The 19214-nt window shown below is 38.7% G+C and overlaps 1 protein-coding gene across 29 annotated transcripts in view; it reads left to right on the top strand.

Annotated features, from left to right (window-relative positions):
- Positions 1–19214, top strand: part of mbl (splicing regulator muscleblind) — a 547255-nt gene that overhangs the window by 306837 nt on the left and 221204 nt on the right. The window contains exon 2 of one of the 29 annotated variants that reach the window (XM_022084813.2): positions 8527–8587. The exons of the other annotated variants lie outside the window; for them this stretch is intronic. The gene's annotated coding sequence lies outside the window, so the exon portion shown is untranslated. The remainder of the gene's footprint in view (positions 1–8526; positions 8588–19214) is intronic. 29 annotated transcript variants of the gene reach the window in all.

Here is a 19214-nt window from a genome sequence, read left to right as displayed (position 1 = left end):
GTTTTTGTTTTGGTGTTCTGTTGTGTTTGAAGCGTAGGCCTGTAGTTAGAAATTCTCAACGTGCATAAGGATATTTTATTTTTGCTAGTGAAATCATATCTGTTAAAAGAAGGAAAGTAAGTAATGAATTTTCTTGAAGAAAAGGCATTTGTTTATCTGTGTTTTGTCGGCTGTTTTGAAATACTGATTTGTGGTAACAGGCGTACCCAGTCGTACTTGCTAGAAACAAATAGGCTACTTCCGTCGTACAGCATGCTCGTTATCTTTTTACTTTTGTTTCTGCTTCTTCTTCTTCCTCTTCGTCGTCTTCCTATTTTAGGATATCCGTAGCGTAGGATGGGAAGCGACGGGGAGATATCGTGGTCTGTGATAAAGACATTCCCATTGGAAGGTTAGGTCAAAACCACAAAATCCTTCAGTTTTGGTGGTTGCTACCCAACCAAGATTTGAAAGGGTATGTCCTGAATGTCTTACATGCGAGTCGATCGCATTGCTTCCGAGCCGACCTGCGGCCTGAGCAGTGTGGAATAAATAGACCGGTAAGTGATTTAGGATTATAGGGATTGTAACATAGGCTTCTACAGAATGTGGTTCATTGTAAAGTAGCCCAAAATACATGGCGAATTTTAATGTTTTATTGACTCAAATGCCGCTTAACCAGGATGTGCCCGTGGTGAGAGACATCACGTGGTTTCGCTGGTTGTTTTCTGATTTATTTCGAGCAGTGCCGTGTTGCATGCTGAGAAGCAACCTTGTCTGTATTCCTTCGGCGTTCATGTAGAATTCCCGTAGATTTTTCGGTATGGGATCACGAAAAATGCTGCCGTAAGTCTTAATATGTTTGCATCTTTCTGTCGAGACGATGTCTGAAGAAAGCGAAGAAAGGAAATCGGCTTATGAGATACCCTGAGAAACTGATTGTGGTATGAATGAGAAGGAATGTCGTGGCTGTGTGGGCTGTAGCACCGTCGTCTGGGATACAGACGTCACCAACGTCCGTATTGTTGCTTTGGCGATGCTCGCATTATGAGCTTATGTAGTCGTTTAGAAGCCTGCGGATAGGGAAATGTACGGCGATACAAAATTTTTCAGGCATATTCTTTGCGGAAATTTTACCTAGCAACAGACAGAAAACAAACTTGGCACCTAACTAAACGTCCTGCTCGTATGGTCTCTTAAGATTTCCTGTCATTTTACGGGCTATTTTTACTGTTTCTTATTGTATGTTGCGTATGATATGTCGAAAATGGGCCCACGTCTTATTCTTCGTGACTGTCCGTTGGCGTTTCCCGTGATATATTAATTTATAGCACATTTCTGCTTCAAAAAATAATGTTAATTTATGTCTTAGTCCGTCGCTTATTTTTTAGTCAGATAAATAGGCCTACGTCTTTGCTGTATGGAAAACACTCTATAAAACTAAAGGAATTTTAACAGATTAACATTTATAAATTTAATTTAAAGACGCATAAAGCTGCTTGTTGCAAAACCTTGAATTAATAAACACGCGATTTAAATTACATATGCTGTTTATTGTAATGGATTTATCCAGTGTTGTATGGCTTTAAATGTAGTCGAACCAACTGCTTCAGCGAGGGTATTACCTATTTGATATACAGCACGAATGGCTGATGTCATGTAGATATTTCTGTTTTTCGGTGCTGCAAAGACTATATATCGCACGCACTAAAAATCGGGATGTTTGCAGTTCACGCCTTTTCTCGTTTCCGATATCAGTGTTCATAGTGTGGAAGTGAAAGCATTTTTTAAGAGCACAGCCTATGGTTCAGCGAGGAATGTTACTGTGCCTCAACGTTCCAATAGAGACAATGTTCTGCACACTTTTGTTAACGAGTAAGAAATGTGCGTATTGGGTACGCTGTTTCAACAACACATGAGCCTAAATTTATTTGCATCATAGGCATGGTAAAACGTAATTACTCCACGCATATTAATTTTGGAATGAGGGTAAACAAAGTGTTTACAGACGCGATATATTCTCGTAGGGTTAAGTTTGTTACTTACTGCAAATATATAATGTATTTGACTAGCCGACTTGATACTGTGCTCAGTACTGTACTTTAGAATTATAGTCCTTTTTTTGCAACGAAGTCTAGAATGTCTCTAGAATCTATCAAGCCAGCTGGAATCTGTTTACTACAGTCGGTTGACAACAGATAACTGACACGAACAGAACAGCCAGCCAAGATATCTGCCTTCTGACATCTTCCATGATAATAACGAATATTATTGTCAAAGAACATCCGACAGTCCTGCTCTAAATAACTTACTAATACACTCGATGGTGCCACGGTGGTCTAGCGGTTAGAACGCTGGCCTTGTAATCCTGGGGTCTCGGGTTCGATTCCCGGCGGTGCCCGAATTTATAACTTGTGTTGGGCAAGGCCGTGGTCTAGGCAACACGGAGTTTTCCTCCGTGGCATCCCAACAATTACTCCATTCACACACAGAAGAAGGCAATGGCAAACCACTTCTGGATCATCTGCCAAGAACGTATATGAACAGGTCCCAGTCCGAGAAAAGGATGGAAGGATCCTGTTCATATGGACCTGTCGTCAGACAGAACACTAAATAAATAAATAAAAATAGCCCAAAATATATACGAGTATACACACGTTCAGTGAATGAAGTAAAGACATTTTATTAAACTATACCACTGCGTACGTCAGTATTGACCCTTCATGAATTAGCGAATATAGTATGGTGTTCAAAATGACCACCATTAGTTTCGTGGTACATTTGTCAGCAGTGCAACTGACTGACGTGCGTTCACCAAAGTTCTTGCTTCGACGGCTGCGCAAGACCGTCCAATTTATTGCCGAAGATCTTGAGGAGTAGTTGGCTCTACGCCGCGTCCTTCAAAGTAACTTCTAGTAACAAGGAAGTCAGGGGTGGGGTTAAATCTGGCGATCGTGGTGGGGGTACTCAACAGATCCTTTGCGTCCTATCCGTCGGTCGGGAAAAGTGACTACTTTAGGTTTCCGTCGTAAACACGACACACGGAGATCGGTAACAAAGATTAATATTCCGTATTATAATGTGCATGCATCTCTTTTGGGACACTGTGTATATTTGGAGTAGTATTTGACAGAGAATTCGCGCTGATCGAGTTATAATTTTTCCTTCATCCCTGCTGCCCTTCTGTAGGAAGCCGAGATAAGTGACGACGTTGCATTTGTTCGTGGATGACCCTAGTTGGCTAGCGCAAGGTCGCTACATTTAAAGAGGTCTATTATCTCCGGGAAGTGACGTACTTTGCCACTCGACAATCTTCCTGTTGATCAGTTGGCTCTTATTGTTCGCTTCTATCTTGCCGTTATACCAGTGTCTTCAGTATCATCTTATCGCTCATATTGTATCGACACAGCAATGTTAAATACTCTACTAACCAGTCGTACTCATGTATGCCGATAGGCACTGTGAGTAGAACAAATATAAGCACCTTTTCGTCTGTAGCTACATAGAATAAAGCTGCTGGAACTTGCAGTTGAATTCTGAATACGGTTTTTTTAAATGTCGTGTGAAGTTCAATTGCGTTTGATCAACATCCACTAATTATCCTGCTTACCTTGCTATAAATTTTCTTTCCGTTTTATTACCTAACTTTTTAAATGTGTATATTGAATTTGGATAGCCACTGGAATTAGCTCGACACCACTGGAATTGGCCTACCACAAGTCTAGTTGCCCTATTTAATAACTGAAGTGTGTTAACATAAGACGAGTGGCTAACCTTTACATACCCTCAGGCTGGATCGAGTTTTCTCATCGCAGCCGCGGGCCGTGATATTACATATTAAGCATGTTGTTATTATTACAAGTAGTTGAAAAACAAGTCCGATATCGAAGTCATTCTTAACCAAACAGAGATTTGTTTTCCACAGATAGATTATGAAGTGTTGTATTTGAAATAAACTGCAGTTGTGAATTAAAGTAAAAATTGTAAAACTTACCGCGGGCCGGATAAAAAGGTCCGTGGGTTGCCACTATCAACAAAGCGGTCGTAACTAATGTTTGACATGGTAACAGTGCAAGGCGAAGTGTGTTCTACGATCACATTTTTTAATATGCAGTTTTAATTAACATATTTTTGCGAATGTTGTGACAGCACAAGGCCATAGTTTGCATTTATACATGGCGATTCTTGAAGCCACTTGGTAGTTGATAAGTGGTTCTGCTGCTGTTTGTGTGTTCGGACGATATCAAATAAAAGAAATGACTCATAATTCTCGTTACCTGCATACCGTATTTAATCGATTTTAAGACAACGTCGATTGCAAGATTTATCGATACGTTTTCAGGGGAAAGATAACGCTATATCAATTCTTAGACGCTTTCAAACTCATCCCAATTTTAGAAATTTTGAAATGTGAAAGAATGCATTTTTTAATGCTATTAGCAGTGCGAGAATGTGAGGATAGTCAACTACGGCTTCCTCGTTCATCCCTTCCAGTTCATTCTTACATTTCATATCACTCTTATGTCCTATCGTACTATACATGAACTCCGTCTTCCATTCATCATCTGGCGAAGAATTTCAACTTGCACCTCCGAGATGAACGTGAAGAATGTCTCTCTGACACACATTGTGTTTGATGATCAAGTTTAATGTTTCTACCATCAGACGCCCAACCTTCGCTGTTGTGACACTGCAGGGTTCCCGTTGTATCAACTTGCCTTCTCTTTCTTTGCCATTTTGTTTGAAGGCCTTCGCAATGCTGCTGTGTCATGACCTTCCAATCGCCTATTATTCATGCACACATCCACAGTTTTATAATCGTTCTTATTTCGTATTTGCTGCAATTGCGGAGTGATCTAAACATTCTTAAATTTTTGGTGATGAAGCGTACCAGAAGATACCCATAATATATTGTTTTGTGCCAGATATGGAATGAAATGACCCTTTATTACAGGGCCCCTTAGTTACAAAATGTTTATCTGTGGTCATGCAAGGATGGGCAAGTACATTTTTTTCTTTAATGCCAATAAAAATTTGAAATAAAACCGTAAATCTATCATTTATTTTACCCGAAACTGTATGGATTTAAGTGGTAATGAGATATTTTTGAGCTATCACAAAAGAATGCGTTTGGCAGCTCCGCTCGTGATAGACCCAACTTTATTAATCCGTTAATCTATAATCATACTTCATACCTGAATGTAGAAAATGACCTTTAATGAAAGATCCTTCAGCAGTGTTGACTGTTAAGTGACAGCCACCTCTTTTTTTTCACTCTTACCTAACTGAATCTGGAGTTATTCAAAATACAGAACCTCTTTTGAGGCTCACATGTTCTTTTATTATAATAAACTCGGCTGTTACTTTAGACATTACTCATCTTGCTTATTTGTGGAAAAACCATTACGTTTTGAAGACTGAATATATTTCCGTCATCAGGTGAAGGTCCGGTGAGTCCATCTCTGGACCTAGACGTACAAGAGGGGGCACCCCTTTCCCCTTTACGTCACCTGATTGGATTGCGGGTTTTAACAAGTAACTAAAGTGAGGGGCAGTGTCCAAAGAAAGTTTATTTTATTGCAACGCTGTAATCAGAACTGTTTAGACTTACCGTGTTCTTTTATAGCTTATTTTTATCGGAATCTGATTTAATTTAACGAGTTTGCGTAATTCAGTCAGTATTAGAACGCAGAATTCAGTTGACTAATCTCACGTAGTTTAACAGGAACAAATATCACACATTATTTCATCATTCCTCTTCCTGAAGTCTTTGAATTGCAGACCACCACGTGTAGCAATACTTCGCCGCAGTGCGCTTCAACTGCTGTGCAGTTGGTTTACATAACGAGATAAGTCTGGACGGGACAATCCAATTTATATTACTTGAATTTTCCAAACGGCTCTTTGCAATTTTTGTAAGGGCGTATGTTATTGGCCTTGGTTCAGTTTAAATACGGATACACTTCTGTTGTTGACTAACTTATTTAACTGTACAGATAACAGGACGTAATAGGTACATTGGTTTACCTCGTAGATTCTCCTTTTAATTCGCTGTTTTTGAAAGCATTTTAAGTAAAAGTTATAACGTAGAGATTTTCGAGAATTACTGATTACCTTATGTGAAATTCGTTAACATTTGATTTAGTTTCATATAGGCTAAATTGAAGTCCGTTATAACTGGTTGATACTGACTAAAATGAAATTCGTTTAACAACTTTTAGTCTTAGTACATCAAATCTGTCGAGTATTTTCGGAATTGAATCATGTGGGCAGATGGACGGACAGTGACATGAATTATGAGGTGATTTTGTGCAGGGAACATTTGAAAATCTTATCCTGCCAGGGATAGCTGGGCCAGAGTTTACTCTCTGTAATTTTTGGAATAAAGGCTGTCTCTTTGGAATCCCAATATTCTTACGTTAAGATTATATTATACGTAGTAAAATTGTTTTTTGTAATCCAAAAATAATGTTTAAGTCGACATGACGTTTGGAACACCAGCTAATGATGCTGATACTTATATCAGAATTTCATGTCGCTTTTGAAGAAGAAAAATAAGTAATGACTGAACGATTGAGTTTTAGTTCTAAATTCTTGAAATTAGAACCATTACTCTCTCAAATATTTAAGAATGGACATAATATGCACTAGAATGCAGTTATTTCGGATACCCATCATACTCGTAATGTTGGTAATTCTAAACCTTTGGTTTGTTTGTAGTGGTGCAGCGTTCAGCTGTTCTAAGTCTGTAAGCCTATACTACGTTAAACAAATATTCCTGGACAGTTCGTCGGCGGTATGATGGCTTGTTTGTGTGTTTCCCGTCAGTAAGTGCGCTTTATTTCCTGATGTGATGATAAGGCATTTCCGTTTCCCTTTTACTGGTTTTGATTCGGGGGACACATTTCGTTTGTAGGAATGTGCAGTTGCAATTAGCTGAAGAGTTTATGTTCGTTGAAAAATGGAATCGGAGAACAATATTGAGAAATATTGCTAACGTCTAAGTTAATTAATTGGAAACGTTGCACACGATGAATTGAACATTCTTCAAGATATTATTTATCATTAATTCTCCGTTGCAGATTGTATGATATATGGGCACGGGGTGAACAAGTATTTGTAAATTTACGTAGAGAAATGACATAAATTGTATATAAATACCTTGAATTCGTTTTGTGTTGGATGCGAATAAGTTAGTTTCATTATGAAAGACGTACTATGCTTAATTATACGCAGACTATGGACTAATATCAGTTGTCACTGTTTCTAAATTGAATAAGGTATTTTTTCGGGTTTTTTTATTTTTCATCTTTTCTTCCCAGTGGAAGGCAAGATTATTGAAACTGTCTAGGCCTGTACTCGCTTTGTTCTTTGGTAATCGGTAGGCCAGTGTACTTCGTTACGTCATGTCGAACTAGTTATGAATTTTCTAGTTACTGTTTAGTTATCTGTTTCAATAAAATGCATTATTATTATTGTGTATTGAAGGTGGTTGCCCCAACTTACAATGGGCGCTTCGTTAAACCGTCTTATGCCATTGCCTGTTGTGGTGATCGGGCGTCGGATTTAGTACATAACATTTTCTCTAAATTTTAAAATCAGCAGTTTTCTTATTTTGTAGATTTTGTGCTCCGGTGACCCCTTGGCAGTGCGTGTTTTATAAAAATGTGTAATATCTCATTCGAAAGGAAATAACGATCTGCAAACTGAAACAAATGTTAAACATGACGTACGAGTGTGCTTGTTTTTAGGAGCACCATCGGTGTGGTGGGGTTCGATTTCAAGCTAATGGAATGCACAAGTTTTAGTCAATCGATACGGGCCAAAACGAAATGTGTGTGTTTGTCCGTTCGCGCCGTTCTTTTTTCGAAAATACCCAGTGGATGCGATTAAATGTCGTATTGGGGACCGACATCAAATGTCTTTTGGGATGTTACGCCGAGTAATCTGATTCAAGTTTCAGGGCGTTTCAGAGGCGCTTGCTGCCGTCATCATCAGGGCGATGGCGGTTCAAGAACTCATAAAAAGACAGCCGTACCCATACTGGCCGCCGTGAGAACCTAACATTTCGTAATTTTCGAGTGCGTTGTGTGTGCAGAAAATGTTATTTTGACAGTTTAATTGATTAATTTTAGTTCTTTATTTGATCCGTTGTAGGCACGTGTAGAAGGTATCATGATTGGAATTATAAGTAACTTTTTTATTTTATGATACACATCATGTTGTCTTCGGATGTACATTTTTTGTGAACGTAGGCTTACTGTAGAAATGTCAGTTTATATGTCTGGCATTTATACGAAGCGTAATATTTTCTTATTGGAATGCCACCTACTCGTACTTGTATGTGGCGAACTTCAGGACTGCGATGATGAAGATTGTTACTGACTTGTGAAAACAATTGTGACGCAGACATTTGTATTAATTTGTACAATAAATAACACACACGATTAATTGGATCTTTCAATGCAGTGTTTTATATTTGAGGGTGTTGAATTAAAATGTGCTTTGTCATTTATAAATGTTTATTCGGGTTTAAATTTGTTTCAGGTGAGAGCTGACAAATGTACGAAGTGAAACCTTTTTGGAGCTGATGTATTGAAGATAATCAGTGAGTGTGTTGATCTGATAAGTTAATAGGAAGATTAAACGTAGTATCGAAATACGGCAAGGCGTATTGTGATGGTAGATTAAGGTTTTATATGTTTACGTTGTGAATTAGTAGCGTTTTAGATTTGATGATTGTGGGCTTATCAGGGCTGTATACAAAGTACAGAGCTCCTCTTAATTTATGCGTCCAATTTTTTTATTTCCATTATCCGTGACGTCACATCTTGTACCAGATATTCTCCCCAGCATTTAATTCTAAAACACCCACAGTTTCTGTTCTCCGCGTAACAAGACTGGGTTGAACGTGTGTGCATATTTCGTAATGATGTGCGTTAGTAACTGTTAATTTCTTTGATCAGTTACTGAAGACGTACCTTTTAACTAATTTCCTTTGCGTTGTTTCTATTCAGTGTGTTTGTTGTTGCAAGTAACTTTTTATACCAAATGTTGGGTTGGTCTGTTTGATCTGGTTTTAACAACGTGGTTGTACTTTTAAATTTCCTTTTGTAATATCAGCAGGGCAGCTGTACGAACATAGAGGTGGGAGTGACACTAACGCCACTTTAAATAGAATCCTGAAATTCTGTGTGGTAATCGATCTTGGGAAAACATTGCAGAGTTGACAATTTTGTTTCGGCATAATAATATTACATTCGCTCGAAATGTATTTCAGTTCCGGTTCTGTTGTGGTAATTTATTGTCCTTTGAAGCTAAGTTTATGAAATATGTTACAGAGATCTTAATTATACCAAAAACTTATATGTTTAGCATTTTTTATAGTTTAACATCAGACACAGCGATGTTGAAAATTTTACATCGTATAAATACGTGCTGCTGACTGTTATATCTAGAAAGGACCACAACATTTTAAGGGGTAATTAATTTATAGTCATTTATTGCCTCATCGTAAAACTTAATGTGATGTCTCATTAAAATCGAGGTCGTTTCACGATAACGTTGATTTTTGAGGATTTAAAGATGTGTCAAGATGCATTATACTGGATGTACGATTTAAATCTTTACCCGATAGCAATCGTGAACAAAGGCACAAAAGTGAAATCGGTAGCAGGCTCACCCCGGTGTAATAGACTCACCTAAAAACCCCCCCCCCCACCCCCGACCCTCTTGTCAAGGCCACCCTGGCTGGCCGCTGCTCACGCAATTTTCGCAAAAGCGGTGCTAGGCGTGTGTTATAAATTCAGGAGCAGAACGTTATTATCGAAGGTTACTTCACATGGAAATCGTTTGCTGCTGTTCCTATCGTGATAGGGAGGTGTCGAGTATAACAAACACTACAGCAAGTGGTAACAAAAATTTGGGTCACATGAAATGTTTTTCTGTGACGAAGTTCATCGAGAGACAGATCAGCCTTAATTAGGACCGTACCGATTCAAAACATCAGCTGCAACAGCGGGATAAGGCTGCAAGAATTCAGTATTTACATTGCTTTCGACGTTTTCTATGTGTTAAAGTTGTGTTTTAAATGGAACACTTCGTTTTAGGGCCTACCTATCATGCGATTTAAGAAGTCTCGGGAGCCTACGTTGTCCTGTAGTTTCTTTGCCTTCTATGGAAGGATATGAAGCTGTTGTAGCCCATGCCGTGTTGTTACACCGATGCGAACATGTTGGTGGCAGCTTTCACTGTTGCCAGTGAACAGACCGAGCAGGGTCACGTGACGGAAGGCTTTGGTAAGTCACGATTTCCCTTCGCTTCCAAACTCAACCGCCATGTCGTACCTGTAAATGAGGCCAGACGACACGGAAGGTAAACAGCAACACCACCGCAGTGTAAGGAAGCGAAAATAAAATGTCCGGCGTGGGTCTTATAGCATCGTGTCATGTATTATTCGTGAAATTTTGAGTGAAGGTGGATTATAAATATTCATATGAATGATGAAATATGGGGACTGGGCCAATCTTCAAGGCTGTATCAGAAATTTAAAGTAGATGGAAGTCGTAATTCGTATGTTAATCCCAGTATTAAAACAATAATAAACAATAAGGACAACATTTCAGTAACATACGTACATCTGAAAGTATTAAAAATTCGGACATGTAGTATCCGATCCTTCGACATCTCGCTTACTAGTTTAGAACGTTAAACCAATATATTGAGTTTTATTGTGCGATTATAAACTTACGTCAGCTAAATGTAACGTTGATGACACGAGATTTGTATGGTTGGAAGTCACTGCAGTGGGTGAGTAAGCGTTGATTTTAGTGTTCTGCCCGTAACTTATTTTTTGCCTTTCGTTTCTCGGTGTTCTAACGCCGAATGCCAGTATCCATTGCAAATTGCAAGTATATCTAGAGTGCGCTGTCCGCCGAGCTAAACCGAATGTCTCGGATTTTTTGGAAACGTCGTCAATAAATTTACTTGTCTCCACTGCACAGTAATGCCAATGTTTACGTTCTTGCTTTACTAGAATTGTGATTTTGAACACAAAAAAAACTTATTGATAGGTTCTAGATTAGGCCTATTAGCGTGGTCATCGCCTTATTTTGTCATAAACATTCTCTACACATCTAATCGGAACCTCACACTGCAGCAGTCCTTATGATGTATATATACAGAGTAAGTCTAAATGATGTTTCCGATTTGAAACACATGTTACTCACGTTTAATGAAATTCAGATTCACAAAATTGGTACCGATGGAAAGAGAAACTCTCCAAGTTTATGTTGGTATACTTTGCGGTTGCGTAGTAACACTGTTCGCCGCCAGGGGCGATATGAGAGAAAATGGCTGCCATCGAAGACGGGGAGCCTTTTGTGTCCTGGATTTCCACGTTTACCGGACCTGACGCCCTGTGATTTTTTTCTGGTGGAGGTTCGTCAAAGATAGAGTATTCGTGCCATCCTTACCACAGACCTTGCTTGATCTGCGAGCGCGTATCACAGCAGAAATTGCAGCAATCGATCATTATATGCTGCAACGTGTCTGGGAGGAACTCGATTACAGGCTGGATGTATGCCGAGTTACCAAGGGGGTTTACATTGAACACCTGTGATGTACTAAAACAAAACTTGGAGAGTTTCTCTTTCCATCGGTACCAATTTTGTGCATCTGAATTTCATTAAACGTGAGTAGCATGTATTTCAAATCGGGAACATCATTTAGACTTGCCCTATATTATATTCAGTTATGGATGAACTGCATACAGGACATTCTGTAAAATTTATTACGGCTACCTCTTTAGCTTAATGAAATGCAGAGTCTCAGAAAGCATCTTTGAGTTTGTTTCTTGTATAAATTTTTTCCTGTGCTATAAATCGTAATTCTCCGAGATTAAAGTTTCTTTTTTGTGTGTGTCAGTATTGTGAGGAAGTTGCCGAGTCATTTTTAGAAAGTTTTGAGTTGAATAATGCATTCAGTGAAACACGTTTGCAAACGTCATCAGTATTGGATTATGTCCACGAAATGTGTATATTTGTGTCAGGAAATTAACGCTGCAGGCCCATATGATGGACGGTGAGTGTACCAGTGGATTTTTCTGTACACTTTAAAGTCGCAATTCTGTCTCATTTGACTGGATGTCTGAAATCCTGCTGTAATTATAACCGAAATCTGTGTCTGTATACTGGAGAGTGAGCCATTAAAACGTAACCCAGCAACAGTCACGAACCACGATATAAAAATGAAATCAGAAGTAGGCCCACCTCTCGTTATAAACTCTTTGAACGTCTCCCTTAACAATCATCTGCTAGGCCGCTGCTCATGTCAGTTGCGCAAAAAAGTGATAGTGGAACCACGGTTCCGGAGAATTAGACGTAAATACGGAAAGGAAGTTTATATATTGGCTTTATTCTGAATATTTCCTTTATACATGCTTTACAACTGCGTAAAGTTTGATTAAGACTTTGCTTATTTAACTTGAATTACTTACGCTTAAGATGGGTCTGTGGTAGCAGAATGTAATGTAATGTAAGGTAAGGTAATGTAATGTAATGAAATGTTTTATAGGTAACAACAGTGCTAAGTAAACAGATAACGTTTCCTTGGTAACAATAATGCCGAGTAAACAATTGACGTTTGCTAGGTAAGATAACAATGCAGTTACACTTTTTCGTTTCACATTTTGCCGAATGACACTGACCCGAAAATATAGACGTATTTACGTCAAAAAAGCTCTGGTTCGACCATGGTGCAATCACTAGCAGAACGTGTATTTATTCTCGTCGCTATGCATCGCAATAGTTGGTTTATTGTGAAATATTTAGCGGTGCGTATCCAGACAAAGATGTTTCCAAATAAGACACAGTGGTAATAACGAGCCGGAATAGCTCAGTCAGTATAGTGACTAGCTAAGGGCTGGACGCCCGGGGTTCGATCCCCGACGGGGGCAGAGGATTTTTCCTCTAGCCTCTGCGTCCAGACCTACTCTGGGGCCCACCCAGCCTCCTCTGTAATGGGTACCGGGGTCCTTTCCCGGGAGTAAAGCCGGCCGACCACGCACCCCCCATCTAGTGCCGAGGTCAAGAAAGAGAGGAGCTATACCTCCACTCACCCCAAGCGCCTTTACGGCACGAAGCGGGACAAACTTTACTTTAGTGGTAATAACATTTTTGGCGCAAGCTTGTCTTTGAAAAAGTAGCGGGGATTTTATGCATCTACTAAAGCTATTGTGGAAGTTTTTCCTAATAAATAAACTCGTTTGTCGTGTTTTGTGTGTTACCAAAGCGTACAAGTGCTGTTGCGTTTTAAATGGAATACCTTATAGAGGGATGTGGTGTATGACTTATTGACTAAAATGTGTGTGTTGTGCACGACTCACTATTATAACCGTTGCAGGGATAATGTTAAAGCACTTTTGGGCTTATGCTTTGTCTTTCTGACCGCAAAACTGTTGAACTGTTGTCATTATCTTTGTTTATTTGAATGTGTGTAGTTTTTCTTGGTATTGCTACAGGTTTCTTTGGAAGTTTAAACGAAAGCCTACAGACTTTTGAACTGAAATCAGTTCATTATAAAGAGGTGAGCTGATGGAAATTGCATGTTCAGAAACTAGCCTTAATTCTGGAAGACGATAAGACAGCCCAGAGAGATATAACCACGGAGAACGTATGAACGATTGTAATGATTTGTACGCGTACGGTAGATGGTCCGTTGATAGTCGAGGAAATAAAAGGACAAAGCGTACGCCTATATGAGAAGTTTGATACACATAGGTCTTCAGAAATGTTTGCTGTATGCTACGTTGAAAGAATTTTATCTGGTCTTACAATTATTTCTCGAAGTTGTTAGTGAAACATTTGTTTCCAGTTGGGAAAAGTCAATGTTCAGTATCTCATGAATTATATGTTCTTTAAGAACTTATGCCAACTGTGCTAGTAACAGTTTACAGGGAAGAAAGTTTGCTGAAACTGTAATGTTAATAAGAATGAAGAGATTAAAGAAACAGAAGAATAAAAGGAGAAGAGGTTAAAGAAGCAAAGGGTTGTTATGGTGAAGACAGACTTTTAACAAACCAAATTCACAGACAGATTATAATACAGTAAAATAGATAAAGAAACCGAAAGATGGAAGAGAAAAGATGGCTGTCTTTTGGGTTGTTGCGCCGTGTAGTCTGATAGAAGTTTACCGACGTGTCAGAGGTCCTTGCTGCCTCCATCATCCGGGCGATGAGTAAGCCGCTCGAGTGGAAAGCGCCAGAGTTATATTGACCGGGCAGTTAAGGAAATAGCCTAATCCTAACCAGTGGGGACTTGTATCAAAATCAGGCGAGGACGTTAAACGTCGGTAAACTTCTACCAGACTACACGGAGCAACAACCCAGAAGACAGCAATCTTCAGACTCTCCGCCGTGAAAATCTCATATCCTACATGAAATGTATAGTATAGGCTCGAAGAGAAACACCCGAAATTGGTTGTTATAGTCCTTAAGAAATATGGCAACTGTACAGTGAGATCTTGGTCCTGTGAGGTGAACGAGGTGTGGCTGTTTTGCATAACACAGACCAAGAATGTCCACCCTTCTACAAGAGTTTGGCATTTATTTATTTGCATATAGTCATTTCAGTAAAAGGTAGGCCTACATACAGCATTTTTAATGAGTGTTTTTATTAAACAAGCCACAGTACATTAGTGGACTAACTACGCATCAGACTTGTGTATAAAGTAGTGAGGTATTTAGTGACACGGCATTTCCTTTCCTCTTTATACGGTCACTGTTTCGGCTTTCGTGTTTCGGCACAGCCGCCAAATATTTTCACCGTGAAAAGTAACTCTATATTTTGTTTCGTGTATAAAATCAGGAAAAATGTCGAAATGATGAACGTTTTCAGAATATTGTACTGTATTTTCTGACACTCGATGTTTGAACCCCACCTCTGTTTTCAGTACGTCATTGAAGTGAACTACAGTGCCGTTGCTCTCTGGAGGAAGTCTCTTGGAATTTGCTGGAAACTGCATTGATTTTTCATTTAAAGATTGGGTTTATTTTTGTATACAAATTTTCATCTTTTCCCTGCCCCTTTAAGAATAAATTGCAACGATGTCAGGCTGGGGCTTGTCAACCAAGCCATCACAGGAAACTTTTTGTTCAACCTTCTCGGACAGATGTTTCAAAGTGAAGCGGTGCCCCGTCTAAAAATCACATTCTATGCTTTACTCCACTCTAAGAAGGCGAAAGCAAAGTGGAATAGAGAGTTACTTTTCAAATACCCTATATACGAGGTATATAAATTTATAATTTCATTCTTTCATGCGCCGTAATAAAATTGACATTTTGTCACCCTCGCTGCTTAGCTACCGAGACCTCGGTAGGTTGAAGCTCTGACAATCGAAGTTTTTTTTTGTATCGACATACAAGTATATAGAATTTCTAACTGTAGCTACGGATACAAGGTCATGAAAATGAATATGTGAGTTTGAGTGAGTTAATTAGCTCAAATTTCTCTCGTGCTTGCACGTCAGACTGTATATACTCGTCAGAGCAATGAAAATTTTGATTGAAGTTTGTACTTGAATAATCTCTACGTTGAACTTTTCTTTTGGAGATCAATAGAGAGATAGGCGTGCCTCTTTTGTTGAAGACTTCGATAGACTGTCTTGTTTTTAACGATAATTCAAGTGCATTTTGTCAGTTTATTGCTGAAATACGCGAAATAAGTTATAAGTATTAATTTTTGTAGTTATTAGTGTCATATCCGATGTCAGTCTTTGGTAATAACAGTGTTGTTCGTTTGACATTTGTGCAGTTTTAGGCCGATTACACGCGTATCCATTCTCTGGTGCCTGTTTGATTTTACACATGTATAATTGTTCTTAAATTTAATGTATTGCTTATACAAATCTTGTAACCGAACAATTCAAAACCATTTACTCCAGTAAACGTGTTATTCAATACCGATGTCTATTTAATTTTACTGCTGTCAAATCTTCGAGCTATCACTCCGAAGTTGGTTGAACTCCTTTATTGCATATATTTTTATTAAATTATATTTTGGTCGTAAGCTCTCCGCGCTACCTAATAAGCATATTTAAATATTGAATATTATGTAGGCGTATTTAAGTATGTGTATTACATTGGTTTTAAAATATTTTATGTTGAGATAGGTCACTGTGTTTTCTTCAGGAACAGGATGATAAATAAGTGTACACCAGTAGTCGGTTCGATTCAGTCTGTTTCATTAAATATGTACCACGTCGAAACTCACGAAAGTAGTTAGGCCAATTAAAAATGTGTTTGAACTAAACCTATAGCAAAGTTCGTATAGAATTTCTTATTTATGACGACTTGAAACAAGAAGGTGATGTTCTATCACCATTGCTTTTTAACTTTGCTTTAGAATGCGCTATCAACAAGACTAAGGAAACAAAAGATGGTTTCGACTGGATTTGTATCGGACATCAGCTTCGATCCTTGCTGGTGACGTTACTGTGTGGGCGAAAGCATAAATGTAAAACAGAGAAGTTCTGTTAGATGCTACTTCGGAGTTGTTGTTTTATTTCTTTTGGATTTATTCATCGTGTATTTTTTTTACTCTTCAAAATCGGAAGTCCGGTGCGTTTTAAGGATGAATCTGTTTCTGTCTTTGGGGGGGGGGGGGGGTAGCGGATAGTGACGCATTGTGTTCGAGCCGGTAGGCCGAGCTATTCGCGATCTGTGGGCTAGGTGTGAGAATAGCAGTCTTCCGATGCAGCAGAATTGGTGTTTCACAGGTTATTAAGTGAGGACGAGGGAAGATACGTTCTTCGAATCGCACTGATTTTTAGGGTTTCGATGTTTTTAAGACTTCAATACAGTTTTATTTACTGTGAAAACATTAAATTGGGTATATTGGCTAAATTTATTAGAAATAAGGGCAAATGTCTTATGTGGTAAGTTAACATTTTTCAGAAACTGTGCGTATGTTACAGCATGCGGTGAAGTTTTTAACACCACTCGGGGAAATTTGCAATATACACTCCCACTTGTAGGAAACGTTGTTTTAGTAACTTTGTATAAATCTGGACTCTTTTTTGCTTCTTCAGGCCGCGTGTGTTCATACTGTGCGTTCTTTACACTGCAGCTACTCATTTGAATCTCAGTAACTTCATGCAACACCAGGCAGAATGTGTCTCATGCCTCCGCATATGAGACACGTTCAAATTTAAAAGTTTTACCGTTACTTTTCTTTGTCTTTTCCTTTGATTAATATTCTTCATGTACTTTACTTTTTTGCGTTTGTGTCTTCCTGCACTTCTTGACTGGTATTTATTTTCTTCTCTTCATCGTGTTTCTTCTTCAGTGGCTTCTGTTTGGGAATAAGGCTGTTTTCTGCCGCGTCTAATGTAGGACGTATATTTCCTCTCATCGTCAGGTGAAAAAACCAAGCTGGACTTGTTTGGTATCCGCATCTGACGGATTCAAGTCTGTTCTGAGTTTACTGCTTGTATTTCGAAATTTTGTCTTTTTATCATACATCAGTAAACTTGATTAATGGATGCTTTTTGTTAGCGATCGTCATTACTAAAGTTTTTTTAATTAGAATGCCAGTGAGTGTCGTCTCAGCCCTGAACACAGCATCCGGCTTTGTTACACCTTTGTTTTCCTGTGTTTTCGATCCTTGATTAGTTACAATAATCTTCTAGAATGATAAGAATTTTATTTCATTCTAATTTGCATCCTCAACAGATTGCCTAGGAATTATTCTTTCTTTAAAAATTGTTATAATGTTACCGCCAATTGGGGTTGGACGACGGAGTAAGTAAAATACCAGTAATACGTGGAAAAATGAAGTTCACGGTTGAAAGTCCGGGGTTAGTTACAGCACTTGTCTGCAACGTGCCTCGCCCAGTCTGTTGGCTTGTTCATGTAACGTGTGAATCATGTTGCACAGACGCGTCATTGTCCATGTCGTGGAACGTAGCATCCTAATATAAGCTTGTAATCAGTGTATGCACACAAAATCCCTGCGGGAAAAGAATTCCATAGGAAATATAAAATAATTTCTATTCCTGCAAGGTGAACGCAGCTGTTACTGACTTCAAACTCTGTTTAGAAATGACATTCAGGTGGTAATATATTCTGACTGGAAGGCACGTCACAGTCGTGGAAGATAAGAACATTTGAAATGACTTTTACCTTACTTTTGTTGCAACTAGCCCCTCCTTCTCCTGATTTCATTGGCCAATACATCTGTGTTCGTATTGGAAATAAAAAGATAGAACACGCAGATTTGCATGTAGTATGCTTATAGTTGTTAAATTTGCTTGGTCCTATTGGCCCTATATTTCTGATTTTGTTCTCTCTGCCGCGTTGTGCAGTTTGGGCGTAGGGTCATTTATCTTTCCGCTGTGCACTCTCATCTCATGTTCCGAAGGATCAAACCCGGTCACATCGTCTCCCCAGGCAAATGTCGATAAAGTACCGTTAAGTGTCTCTTCCTTTACATCACAGTTTAATCCTGAAGTGGTGCAGCATGAGATACGGAAGGTAAAAGGTAAGAATCAAAATGGTTTTGTCGCTTTTTTTAAGCGCACACTTTTTCGCTAAAGCAGGCACGGCTTCGATAAAGGCGCTTTATCTCGCTGCAGAAATGGATGATAAAACGTACGTTGAGTTACAGCGTTGTATAAATATTATGCACTAATAGCAATATGTCGCTTATTAATCTTGACATTAACTGATAAACTTTTAGCTCTCGTGACTTCATGAACCAGTCTTTTTATCGTTAATATTTGAATGCAGCATTTGTGGGTAGAGTGCTGGTATTTCTCTGGTGCTGGGGTAAATGAGCGTAATCGAAAAAAATATAACCGAAATTTGGTTCCTGATTTCGGGCTCATGTTTAGTATTATGTATAATATTTGTATAACGTTTTTAAAAATCACCAAAACAGATTGGTACATGTGAAGACTGTTCGTAAAAAGTATTTTTTTCCTGAATTTCGACGACACTGGCGGTGTCTGACCGATGTCTTGTTACTTCGAACCTTTGTGGATTAATGTTTGATATTTTATAGTGGAATGTGCATGCCCACAATCTTACGATTTCATTTTACGACGTCTAATTGAAAGATGCTCAAGAAGAGTAGTTTATTTTATTTTTCACTCGTGTGTGTATTTATACAAGTCTGCATGTCGACAGCAGTCTGCGGTTCGACCTGAATAATGTTACATAATGCATTTGAATAATCAGC

The sequence above is a fragment of the Zootermopsis nevadensis genome, unplaced genomic scaffold (genome assembly GCF_977971745.1).
Source record: "Zootermopsis nevadensis isolate Lab colony 2312 unplaced genomic scaffold, Znev_1.0 Znev_ptg000002l, whole genome shotgun sequence".
Taxonomy (NCBI): Eukaryota; Metazoa; Arthropoda; class Insecta; order Blattodea; family Termopsidae; genus Zootermopsis; species Zootermopsis nevadensis.
The sequence above is the reverse complement of the archived record's forward strand: the minus strand, read 5'-3'. Positions and strand labels throughout refer to the sequence as shown.